The 14,040-nt window shown below is 37.5% G+C and overlaps 1 protein-coding gene across 1 annotated transcript in view; it reads left to right on the top strand.

The window, feature by feature from the left end:
* The window catches only part of DNAI7 (dynein axonemal intermediate chain 7), a 75,002-nt gene that overhangs the window by 47,248 nt on the left and 13,714 nt on the right, over window positions 1–14,040 (top strand). The window lies entirely within an intron of this gene.

Genomic DNA, 14,040 nt, shown 5'->3' with positions numbered 1-14,040 from the left:
TAAGTCTTTCTATCACCATGGGATGTCTTCACATTATTTAGGTTTTCTTCATTTCTTTCAGCTATGTTTTATGATTTTCAGTGTACAGTCTTGCACCTTGATTAAATCTATTCCTAAATATTTTATTGGTGTTGACATTATTTAAAATGTGACTGTCTTCTTAAATTCCTTTTGAGAATATTTATTGCTAGTACATACAAATAAACAAATTTTTGTGTATTGATATTTTGTCCTCTAACTTTGCTGATATTAGTTGACTAGCTCAAATGATTTTTCTGTTGATCCTTTGGAAACATATATGTAAGATGCTGTCATCTGTGTCTGTGAATAGCCATGGTTTTACTTTCTCCTTTCATATGTGGATGCCTTTTATGTTTTTCCTCATTGCTCTGGGTAGAATTTCCAGTACCATATTGTAACAATGGTGAAAGCCAGCAACGTGGCCTTGCTCCTGAATTCAGGGATAAACCTTTCAGTCCTCAACATTGAGCATGATACTTCCTGTGTGTTTTGTCTAATGCTTTGTATCATATCGAATGAATGTCCCTTTCCTCCTACTTTTGTGTTTATATGATGAAATTGCACTGGCATTTGTTTAAAGCTTTTTCTGCATCAAGTTACATGAACATACAATAATTGTCATGTATTACATTACATGGTTTTAATTTAATAATCTATTACCTTGCTTGGTTCAGTATATTAACAACCTGGAAATTCTGGTGTAGAGACACTTGCTTTTGGTGCATAATCTTTTCAATATCCTGTTGGTTTCATATTTCTATTATTTTGTGAAGGATTCTTACATCTATATTTAGAAGGAATGTTGATCTGTAGTTTTCTTTTTATAATGTCTTTGTATGATTTGATTAGATTGGGGTTGGTGTTAGTGGTTCAGAGCAGGGGTCCCCAACCCGTGGGCCACGGACTGCTACTGGTCTGCTGCCTGTTAGGAACTGGCTGCACAGCAGGAGGTGAGCGGCAGGTAAGCAAGCCAGGCTTCATCTGCCTCTTGCCATTGCTCCCCAGTGCTTGCATTACCGCCTGAACCATCACCCCCGCCCCCCTCCCCCTTCCCATCCGTGGAAAAATTGTCTTCCACGAAACCGGTCCCTGGTGCCAGAAAGGGTGGGGACAGCTGATTTAGCGGACTAAGGCTAGGGCTGGGGCTGGTATGGGAGCTGACCTGGGGCTGGGTTAAGGTTAGAGTTTATGGTTATACTATATGGTTTATAATTTATGGTTTATATTTTAGTTATGGTTATAGTTAATGGTTATGGTTGATGGCTTATGGATGTGGTTTCTGGTTATGTATATTGTTTCTGGTTATAAATCATGGTTTGTGGTTCTGATTTCAGTTTCTGGTTATAATTTATGGATTATGGTTCTGGTTTCAATTTCTGGTTATGGTTAGGTTTATGGTTTATGGTTATGGTTTATGACTATAGCTACATGGCTATATGATACATGATTTTATGGCTTTTTGGTTAAGTTAGGGTTTATAGTACAGGTAAGGTTACAGGTATGAACCAGGGGTTAGGTTTGGGGTTTGGGTTTGGATGGAGGGCCTGGGTTAGGAGTTAGGGTTAAGGTTTTTCTTTGTAAATCTACCTAAAGCTTTGTCAATTTTGTTTATCTTTGCAAAAAAAAAGCTCTTAGTTTTATTGATCTTTTTATTGTCTTTTTAGTCTCTATTTTATTTATTTCTGCTCTGATCTTTGTTATTTCCTTCCTTCTACTAATTTTGGGCTTCATTTGTTCTTTTTCCAGTTTCTTGAGATGTAAAGTTAGGTAGTTTATAGATCTTTTTTGTTTCTTTTTTTTTTTTTTTTAATTTTATTTATTTATTTATTTATGGCTGTGTTGGCTCTTCGTTTCTGTGCGAGGGCTTTCTCTAGTTGCGGCAAGTGGGGGCCACTCCTCATCGCGGTGCACGGGTCTCTCACTATCGCGGCCTCTCGTTGCGGAGCACAGGCTCCAGACGCACAGGCTCAGTATTTGTGGCTCACGGGGCTAGTTGCTCCGCGGCATGTGGGATCTTCCCAGACCAGGGCTCGAACCCCTGTCCCCTGCATTGGCAGGCAGATTCTCAACCACTGCGCCACCAGGGAAGCCCCCTCTTTTTTGTTTCTTGATGTAGGCATTTATCGCTGTGAAATTCTGTCTTACAACCTTTTTTGCCTTATCCCATAAGTTTTGGTATATTTTACTTCCATTTTCATTTGTCTTGAGATATTTTTTTGATTTCTTCTTTGACCTATTGGTTGTCCAGTAGTATGTTGTTTAAGCCCCACATGTTTGTGAATTTTCTAGTTTTTTTTTCTTGTAATTGTTTTCTAGTTTCATACCATTGTTGTCTGAAAAGATGCTTGATATGATTCTAGTTTTCTTAAATTTATTAAGATTTGTTCTGTGGCCTAACATATGATCTACCCTGGAGAATGTTCCATGTGCACTTGAGACGGAAGGGTATTCTGTTGCTTTTGGATGAAATATTCTGTGTATGTCTGTTAAGTCTATCTTGTCTAATGTGTTGTTTAAGGCCAATGTTTTCTTATTGGTTTCTGTCTGGATGATCTATCCATTGATGAAAGTAGGGTGTTAAAGTCTCCTACTATTATTGTATTGCTTTCTGTTTCTTCCTTTATGTCTGTTTGCTATATATATTAGGTGCTCCTATGTTGGGTATGTGAATGTTTACAAATGTTATATTCTTTTATTAGATTAACTCTTTTATCATTATGTAATGACTTTCTTTGTCTTTTATTACACTCTTTTTCTTAAAGTCTATTTTTGCTGATAAAAGTATAGCTGCCCCAGCTTTCTTTTGGTTTCTATTTGCATAGAATATCCCTTTTTATGCTTTCACTTTCAGTCTGTGTGTGTATTTATATTTAAAGTGAGTCTCTTACAGGCAGCACATTGCTGGGTCTTGTGTTTTTATCCATTCAGCCAGTCTATGTCTTTTGATTGGAAAATTTACCCCATGTACATTTAAGGTATTTATTGATAGGTATATACTTACTGCCATTGTGGTCATTGTTTTCTGGATGTTTTGTAGTTCCTCTGTTCCTTTCTTCTTTTCTTGTTCTCTTTCTTTGTGATTTGATGATTTTCTGTACTGGTATGCTTAGATTCTTTTATCTTTGTCTTTTGTGTATTTACAATAGGTTTTTGCTTTGTGTTTACCACAAGACTTACATAAAACAACTTATATTTATAACAATCTATTTTAAATTGATAACAATTTAAGTTTGAATGTATTCTAAAGCTCTACACTTTTACCCCTCACCACGTTTTATGTTTTTGATGTCATAATTTACATATTTTTATCTTGTGTTATTCTCAACAAAATATTGTAGTTATATTTATTTTTACTACTTTGTCTTTTAACATTCATACTAGCTTTATAAGTGATTAACCCACCATTTTTACAACATTATTCTGAATTATACATATATTTTTCTTTATACTTTCATATGTTTTCCTGTTACTAATTAGCACCCTTTCATTTCAGTTTAAAGAAGTCCCTTTAACATTCCTTGTAAGGCTGGTCTAGTGATGATGAACTCCTTTAGCTTTTGCTTGTCTGGAAAACTCTTTTTCTGTTCTTCGATTCTGTATGAAAACACTGACGGGTAAAGTATTCTTGCTTCGGTTTGTGTGTGTGTGTGTGTTTTTTTTCTTTTAGCTCATTGAATACATTATGCCACTCCCTTTTGGCCTGCAAATTTTCTGCTGAAAAATATACTGGTAATCTTATGGGGGTTCCCTTGTATGTAACAAGTTGCTTTTCTCCTGCTGTTTTTAAGATTCTTCCTTGTCTTTAACTTTTGACACTTTAATTATAAAATGTCTTGGTGTGGGCTTCTTTGAATTTATCTTTTTTGGTACTCTCTGGGCTTCCTGGATCTGAATGTCTGTTTCCTTCCCTAGGTTGGGAAGTTTTCATCCATTATTTCTTCAAATAAGTTTTCTGCCCCCTTGTCTCTCTCCTCTCCTTCTGGGACCCCCATAATGCAAATGTTGGTCTGCTTGATGTTGTTCCATAAGTCTCTTAAGCTATCTTTCATTTTTCTTTTTGCTTGGGTGAGTTCTACTGCCTTGTCTGTGAGTTCTCAGATCGTTTTTTCCAGCTTTATCTAATCTGCTACTGAATTTCTCTGTTGTACTTTTCAGTTCAGTTATTGTATTCTTTGGCTCTGTGACTTCTATTTGGTACTTTCTTATATTTTATCTTTGTTGAGATTCTCAGTATGTTCCTTTATTCTTCTCCTAGGCTCAGTTAGCATCTCTACGACCATTGTTCTGAGCTCTTTATCAGGTAAATCACTCATCTGTTTCATTAAGGTCTTTTTCTGAGGTTTTATCATGTTCTTTTGTTTGGAATATATTCGTCTGTTTCTCCACTTTTCTTGACTCTCTGTATTGGTTAGATAAAACAGCCACCTCTCCCAGTATTGAAGGAGTAGTCTAGTGTAGGAGATGAAATATATCCTTCAACACTACCTTGGTTGTCTCTCAATTCTTTGTGATTGTCCAAGCACCTACTTTATTTTTAGTGGCTCCCAATAGTTGAGGGTGTACCAAGACCTGTCAGTGTCCCGAAAGGAAGGAGCTCAGTCAGCACCTAGGTCCAGGCTGATTGGAAGCCAGACCTTCAAGCAACAAATTTTAAAGTATACAAGTATGCATCTTTCAGGGGAGGACTGGGAGATAGTCTTCTGGGATTTTCTGCTCCCTCTGAGCTGAGCCTTGAGGTGATAGCCAGTTAAGAACTGTTTCTTTCTTTGCTACCATCCTGTTGAACTCATGAATACAAGCTCTGCTGGCCACCAGAACCAGGCAATCAAGGGCCAGGCCCTGGGCAGCAGCCAGAAAAACCAGGGCACCAAATGTAAAAACCAGGGCACCAGACACATGTACAAGCTTCCCCTGGGAAACACTGGTGCTCAAGAGAGATAGTGCCTTCCTTCTGAGGTCTCTAGGGAGGATTACAGTGGGCCGTTAGATGTGTGTTCAGTTAGAAGCCTACCCCTCAAGCCACAGCTATGAAGATAAACTAATAGGCCTCTTTCACAGAAAGACTGAGCTCCTGGGTGTGTCGCCTCTCTGCTGTGCCCTGGGGGTGGTAGCCAGTTAAGAACTCTTTCTTCATTTGTTCCAGTCCCTGGGACCCGTAAATGTGAGCCCCACCAGCCACCAGAGACAGGTGAGCAAGAGGTGTCCGCTGGGTGATACAAGCTCCTTTTTGGGAGATCCGGGTGATCTGGACCAAAATAGAAGGAGAGCACAAAGATATGGCACCTGCTGGCCTCTTGTTTTTGGAGAGTAATTCAGTAGGCCCCCTAGCTGTGTGTTAAATAGTAGATGCCTGCCCCTCAGGCCTACGCTTTAAGATAATCAAATAAGCCTCATTCACAGAAAGTCAGGCTGCTTTCCAGTCGGCCACCTCTGCCCTGGGCCCTGGGGCAGGTGAGTCTGCACACAGGGGCCCTTTAAAAACTGCTTCTCAGTTTGCATAGCCTTCTGGGTCTGGTGGAAGCAAGCCCTCTTGACTTTCAAAGCTAGATGTTCTGCGGCTGCTTCTCACTAGCTATCTACCTTACGTTTGGTAGTGTATATATGTCCATGCCTCTCTTTCGCTTTGTCACAGCTTACCCTTCCCCCTCCCCATATCCTCAAGTCCATTCTCAAGTAGGTGCTCGGTGCTTTGTGACCGCCTGGAGGGGTGGGATGGGGAGGGTGGGAGGGAGGGAGATGCATGAGGGAAGGGATGTGGGAACAGATGTATATGTATGACTGATTCACTTTGTTATAAAGCAGAAACTAATAAATAAAAAAAAATAAAAATAAAAAAAATAATAAATAAATAAATAAATAAATTTAAAAAAGCTAGATGTTTTGGGGGCTAGTTTCTCAGGTGCAAGTTTTAAAAGTTGAGGCCTGGTGTGCAGTTCAATCTCTTTGTTTGGGGAGAAGCTCATGTTTGTAAGTTCCCTCCTGATTGTGATTTGCTGTACAGGGGTGGGTTTATGGCGAGATTGTGTCTCAGCCTCTCCTACCTGCTTCAGTGTGGGCTTTTTCCCATTCACTCGATGCGTAGGAGTCACTCAGCTAGTTTTCGGGTTTTTTTTCAGAGAAAATTGTTCCATATGCAGCTGTAGATTTAGTGTGTTTGTGGGAGGAGGTGGCTTCGGGATACTCCTACATCGCCATCTTGGAGTAGAACATGTATACTTTTATATGGGAAAATACCTAAGATGCATTTTTAAGATATTTTTTTCAAGATACAAGACTATATTTGCAATAGGGTTCTGTTTTTGTAAGGGAAAAAAATACTTATTTGTGAAATCGTAAGAAAAAATCTGGCAGCCTGCTTATCCAAACAGTGGCTATCTTGGAGTAGAGAGGAGGGAGTGTGAGAAGGATGGGATGATGATATACTATCAGTGATTTTTTATTCTCTTTACACTTCTATATTGTTTGAATTTTCAATAAATAAGTACTGAACACACATTCCTTTCCTGATTGAAAATGAAACAATATATTTCCTTTTATTTTTTTCTTTTTAAAAAGGGACAATTCATGATAAGCCTTTATGACACTCCACTTGCTATTCTGTCCTTGTGAAATTCCCTTCCTCCCATCATCCTCATCCACTTTACCTAACATCTACTTGTCTTTTAAGACTTACCTTTGTTGACAAAAATTCAATTAACAATCAAGTTAAGAAGAAAAAATAGAATTTTATTTGAGCCAAACTGAGAATTATAACCTGGGAGACACATTCTCAGAAGGTCTGAGAACTGTTCCACTTGTTAGAAGTCGAAGGCACAGTCATATACATTTTCAAGACAAAGGATTGTACATCAAAATCACACACTGACATTTTACATAAAGTTCACCAAAGATGCATAATCCAGGTAAGCATGTACAAAGTGAGCAGTAAATCACCATGACCCCTTACAGAGTTGTGAAAGAATGCTAATCTAAGAAGTTACTTTGCCGACATCAGAAAAAGGAAAAAACATTGATCTTTGTGGCAGGCATTCCTACCTTTGAGGATGTCTGGCTAATGTATAATGCAGATGCACATTGTACATTAGGGAGGGCCCAATACAGGCAGGGAATATGTTATGCTTACATTTTCTAGTCCTGCTTTAAAATATAAATTTTATTTTATCACTTTCAATTTTACCTCCACAAAGTTCTCCCCTTATTTTCAGACTAAATTAGATGTATCTTTACCATGCTCTTATCATTCTGTTTAATTATTAAAATTCTTAATTTAAACACTAAATTATGATCTCGAGGACGAGGATATCCTGATAGATTGAATATTTACAGTAAGCACAGGGCCTGGTATGTGATGGAGTTTCGATAAATGTTTATTGAATGAATGAAGGAATAAGCAAATGAATGGACGGTTAAGTGATTAAAAGTAGGCCCTAACTTGAGTCTGATTTGTTGTGAACAACCTGTGTAAGAACAATCACTCGTATCAAAGAATTCAACCAGTCCCCACATTAAAATTATCCTGTGTTTTTGAGACACTTAAGACTCTCAGTTACAGTTGGGTGTGCTGGGAACCATTTCTGCCGCTTTAGGGAATCTACAAGCTTGTCACTAGGGATTCTTGGGACCCTCTCCTCAGCAGTTGTGACCCCTGGAGTGATCTGGCGTAGTACAGGTGATGATAGGGAGGCTTCACTTCCAACCCCACAGCGGCCTCAGGAGAAGTGTGCTTCTTGCAGTCCAGTTGGAACTCAGAATGTGAAACAATATTTATGGGCAGTGGTGAGGTTTGTATTCCTTTATAATCATGGCAATATAGAAACTATCATAACCCTAAATGTCACTCATAACACTGTTTTCTTGGTATGGTATAGTATGGTATACATTTTTTAAACTGGCATATAAATTGATGAAATTTAACTTGTATGTGTATGTGTACATGTGTTTGTGTGAGTGTATGTAAATTAGGGACTACCTGTAGGATCAGTAGGCAAATTTACTGTGTTTTGGCTTTAGAGGAAGAGATTTCTCAGTTTTTAAAACTTTTTCTTTAGGATAAGCTGCTTATTTTTATAATTTTAGGTTGGCATATTATAATATTACATTTCTTGTATCATTTTAATAAATTTGGAGGCTGATTGCAAGGCAAATATTAGTATAATAATGCAGGAATCTATGGCCCAAAATACTTTAATTATGCTTGATATGTGATGTGATTACAAATACCAAGTATTTAGTACTTGGTTTAGTTTAAAAATTAAATCTCTTAGGTTTAGAGGATGGTCCAAATTGTCTTCCTTTTTCATGGGTCTATTAAGAATTTTGCCACTAGAGGGCTCTTGATACCATATTTTAGTTCATTTAAATGTGTAATAATAATAATATTTACAATAATGTCAGTATTGGCTAATACTGTCTTTCCAATTAATATATCTTAGAAAATTTTTTGAAAAGTCTAATTTAAGTGTAGCAAAATATGAGAAATGTTGCTTTTTAAAAATAATAATTATCTTCAGAAATAGTTTGGTGATCTAAGGGGCATGCATGATATAATGGGCCTTTGAACTTTTTAAAGTTCAAGTTAAAAATTGTTTTTGTCGGGCTTCCCTGGTGGCACAGTGGTTAAGAATCCACCTGCCAATGCAGGGCACATGGGTTCAAGGCCTGGTCCGGGAAGATTCTACATGCTGCGGAGTAACTAAGCCCGTGTGCCACAACTACTAAGCCTGCACTCTAGAGCCCATAAGCCACAACTACTGAGCCCGCATGCCTAGTGCCCGTGCTCCGCAACAAGAGAAGCCACTGCAACGAGGAGCCTGCGCACCACAAGGAAAGTAGCCCCAACTCGCTGCAACTAGAGAAAGCCCCGCACAGCAACACAGACCCAATGCAGCCAAAAATAAGTAAACAAACAGATACCAGATTTAACATAAATATGAGTATATATGTATTATATATTTAATATAAATATGAGTATATATAATATATAAAACATATATATGAAATATAAAATTTACTAAGTGCCTTTTATGAGGAATTTGACATGATTGTGCATAAGTGTAACAGTTACCGTACGCTCTGATATGTGCAATGAGAGATATTAGGCATGGGAGTTAAGAGATCAAAATGAATTAAAAAAAAAAGAAAAACCCAGAATGAACAGACCGGAAGTCTTCTCTGATGAGGTAACCTTTGAGCTAAATCTTTTGATAGGCATGGAGGAGTTTAGATGGGAAGGAAAGGAAATTGTTCTGCTCAGAGGGAAAAGTGTGGAGGCATGAAATAAATAGCCTTAGAGATTCATGGACTTCTTGGCATCATCATGGATAAATTAAAAATCTATGAAGATAACCCACGTGAAAAACCTAGCTTTAGCACTCATCAACCTTTAACTTCCTACAGACTTACTTCAGCCTGTTTCCCCGGTCATACCCTGGACCTTGTTCTTATTTCTTTACTCATTCAGCAAATATTTATTGAATGCCTACCTCTATATGCCAGGCACTATTCTGGCCCTCAGAGGGCAGTGGTAAAGGACAAATGAGATTCCTTCTCTCGCAATTTACTTGCAAGTCAGGAGATACCAACAATAAATAAGAAAAAACTGGAAAATAGCAGATACTAATAAATGGCATGCACAGAATTAATCAGGGTGGTAACTAGATTGGGTGTTTAGGGAGGGCTTGTATGATGAGTTATTATTTAAGCTGAAACCCAAATGACCAGAAGAATCAGCTATGTAATTATTAGGGTAGAAATATTCTGATCTGAGGGTAAAATTACTGCAAAGGTCATAAGACAGAAGTGAAGACCAGGAAGAAGGCCAGTGGACTGATGTACAGTGGGCAAAGAGGAGAGTGATATGTGATGATGTCAGAGAGAAAAGCAGAAGCGAGGTGAAGCAGGACTTTGTAGGCCAGAAGAAGAAGTTAAGATTTTATTGTAAATGCAGTAGGAAGGCATTAGAGGGCTCTAAGTATGAGAATGGCATGATTTATCACCTTGAAAAGTTATTCTGGCCATTATGTAGATAAAAAATTATGAGGGGCCAGAGTAGAAGCATGGTATTGAGTTCAGTAGTACTAGAAAGGCATGAGAAGTCATGGTGGCTTGGACAAAGGTGGTGGTAAGAGACATGGAAAGCTGGATATGTTTGGGAGGTAAAATAAACAAATCCTGCTGAGTTTTGATTGGGGAACTAAGAAGGTGGTAGCGCAATTTACTGAGATGGACAGGTATGGGCTGAATTGGTTGAGAGTGACAGAAACCAGAGGATTTTGGTGGCGACATGGTAAGTTTGGAACACACAAATGGAAATGTCAAGTAGGCAAACGTGAACCTGGAGTTCTGAGGAAAGTCAGATCCAGCCACCGTGTGTGTGTAGACTGTGTCTTTCCAGGGCTGAGCAGCACAGTGTATGTGGCCTGAAGAACATCGCTAGCAGGGATTTGGGAACCACCGGCCTATAGAAGGTATTAAAGCCACAGGAATGAATGAGACTTCGGCCCACTCAGGGTAATCATTCTTATCTTTTATACAAATGAAGCATATGATGCTGAATTTTCAAAATTCATCTTCAATTCCTTATCAAGAACCAATTCTAACACTTTATTCTGAAGCTGTAGTTAAATTATCTTTGGATGATGAAAAAATTGGATTTCAGATCAATGAACTTCCTTTGTGTAGATATTCTCTTGACGGACAGTAAAATTCAAGACATTCTATCAAATGTGTACAGTATTCAGTACTGACATTTTGCAGATGTCCAATATCAAGATCACCTATTTCATTGATAATTATTGATATCAAGTCTCCCATGTTCTCTTCTAATATTTTCATGATTTTTGTGGCTTTTGATTGGTTTCGTTATGTTTTCACATTTAAATCTTTTACCCATCTGGAATTTATTTTAGTGTAAAATGGGGAGAATCTAAATTTATTTTATTTCAAATCTTAGCCAGCTGTCTCAAAACACTTACCATATAAACCTAGGCTTTTTCTATTGATCTGAAATGCCATATGCTAAATTCCCAAGTGGATCCTGAGATCTATTTCTGGAATTTCTAATCTGTTTCCATGATCTATTCATGACCCAGCATATGTTTTTATATCAAATTCAAATTACACATATATTAAAATAATTTCCACACTACAATAACTGCACATTAATCAAGTTACAATGAAAAATTGCTTGTGTTCTGTGAAGTTCTTCCCTGTTATAAGCCAGTTCCTATACCTGTTGAACCAAGGTGTCATTGAAAAGTTATACTTTAACTACCTTCTCTGCTTCATATTCTGTCAACATTTCCAGGCAAACAGTTTTAAGGAATGTTATTTTTTAGATAGATTTATTATATAATCTATAAATTTAGTGCAATTCAAATAAAAATTTCAGTTGGTAACTGTTGAGACTTGACAAAACACTATTAAAGTTTAGCTAGAAGAAAAATAATACATGGAAAATTTTCTAAAACAATTATGATGAAAGAAGACTTTTCATTAGCAGATATAAACATGATATTAATATGAAGAAACACGTTTTTTTTTCAGTTTCATTGCCAACAAACACAAGGAGTTTTAGAATGTATAAAACTATGAAGGCTTATAGTATCAATAAATGTGGTTTGGAGTTTAATTATTGTGCAGGAGTATGTTCTAGCTGCAATGACAGGAAAACACTCTAGGATAGTTATTAAGAGTAAGGAACTTGCATCAGAATGTAAACTGACCCATTGCTTCCTTCCTCCAGAAGTCTAACTTTAAAAAGAGTCAATTGAACTAAAGAGTAACATAGAATTATAAAAATTATGAATTAGATAAAGGCAATGTGTTGACTTAAATACAAGATTATTCTCTTATGTGTTAATACGGACACTGATAAATTCCTGTTGTTGCATACTGAAGTACTGTGGTTATTAAGGGGAACGTTCTGTTGAGAAAGTCTAAATTCTTGGACTCCCTGCAAGGTAGAAAACCAGTTTGATCTACATGCTGAAGAATTCTCAACTTTTTGAAGATGTGAATTGGAAAGGCTGACTCACTTGTTGGTTTGATATCTTTGATATTATTGTTGGAGAAAAGCCTTCCCGTAAGAAAGAAATGCAACTGGCTTTTTAATGGTAGATAATATCAAAGGCTACCTAGATGTTCCATGGGTACCTCAAATCCAACATATCCACAATCAAATTCACTACTTTTTTTCCCCAAACCTATTCTTCCTTTTCTTTTCTTGGTAATTGTTACCACCATCCATCTTATTACCTAAACCAAGCATCTGTAAATCAGTCTTTGCCTGTCCCTTGCCTTACTTCTATATCCAGTTGCCATCCAAGTTATGTTGATTTACTTCCTTATCATCTCTCACATATGCTCCTTCTAATGGTCCTGATTGCTTCTATCTTGAGTTAGGCCCTGATCCTCTTACCTTGGACTTCTTACTCTTTACAAAGCAATACATTCATCAGGTGGGCACCAGAATTCTCTTTCCAAATGCAAATTTCTTCATGTTACTTTCCTAGTAAAAATCTTTTTGGGGCTCTCTCTTACCCACAGAGGAAATTCTAGCCTTTAGAGTGGCATCCAAAGCTCTCCACAAGCTGGCCTGCCTCTCTCCAGCTTCAAATCTTTACACCCTCCTAGCCTGTCTCATTCCAACCATGCCTGACTACTCAGGGGTGCTTGTAACCCTCTGTTTTGCTTCATACCTTTCTGCCTTCACTCATACTTAAAATTCCCTCCCACCATTTTGGGGAAAACCTAATTATCTTTCAAGATTTAGTTCAAACTTTACCACCTTTGGGTAGCGTTTCCTTTTTTCACCACCCACAGACTATTTCTCCCACAGAATTAACTGTTCTTCCTTACTATTCTATTGTGGACCCCTTAATACACTACAGCACCCACAAATGGTATTATGCCTGTTTGTTTACCTGCTTTCCTAATAGACTGGCAGCTCCTTAAGTCAGGGACCTTGTCTTTTCCTTCCTTTTACTTCTAGCATCTATGGATGCCTGTACAAGTTAGGCACTCAATAAAAATTCTTTGAATGAATGAGTTAATAAGTGAGAAGTGTCAGAGGCCTGATGGAGAGAGTTGGCAGAGAATGCATAGTGTTAAAACTGGTCAAGAGGAAGATACAGGGCAATATCGTGATGAGAGTAGGGAAAAGATAATTTACTAAGGGGGACTTGGCTTTGGATGGTGGATGAGGGTGAGAGGCATGGTGGGATGAACTGGCATTAAGCTTCTGACTAGAATTTGGGTATAAGATTCTTTTATTGCTGTAGAAAAGTACAGGTGGTATTTGAGATCAAATGAAGTTTGCTGGATGTGACCCAGTTTGCAAATATTAGCACACATGTACCAAATTTTCATAATACCGCATTTATCTAGTACTTTACAGTGTACAAAATTCTTTACTTTTATTATTTTATTTGACCCTTAGACCAGTCATCTCCCTAAGCTTCAGTTCCCTTTTCTGTAAAATGAAAATAATAGCTATCTTTTAGGATTGTTTACAAGAGGTATCATATGTCTGGCACACAGTTACATACCAAATGGGTTGTTAGATCAGGCATTTGAGGCCCATAATGGTTAAATGACTTGCTCAAGGTCACAAAGGTAAGTTAGTGGCAGATTTAAATATAAATTCCTATGTCCTCTTTTTGTAGTATTCTTTTTACTACACCAGGATGTAATGATGTCTTCTACATTACTTGGTACATAGCATCTTTAATTCCCCTCAGAGGCTTACCCAAAAGCAGGCTTTGGAATTAGTCTATCAGAGAGTTTATTGCCAAAATCAAGCAAAATCTAAAACTTGGCTAAAACCAAAATGCAAATACAAATATTTTTATAGCTTGCATTGCTTCCTAGTCTCTCTGTTTTACACTTTTCAGCAAAGGGTTTTCAGCAAAGAATCTGAGCAGGCTAGCTGCTGCCCTTGTGAGGTTCTGTGGAGATGTGCTCTCATTTAAATTAATTTTTTAAATATTGTTTTTGAATCCAGTTTTAGGCCAGAGCAAG

This window comes from Mesoplodon bidens (genome assembly GCF_964165515.1).
Source record: "Mesoplodon bidens genome assembly, chromosome: 11".
Taxonomy (NCBI): domain Eukaryota; kingdom Metazoa; phylum Chordata; class Mammalia; order Artiodactyla; family Ziphiidae; genus Mesoplodon; species Mesoplodon bidens.
Note: the sequence above shows the minus strand (reverse complement) of the source record. Positions and strands in the feature narration are given on the sequence as shown.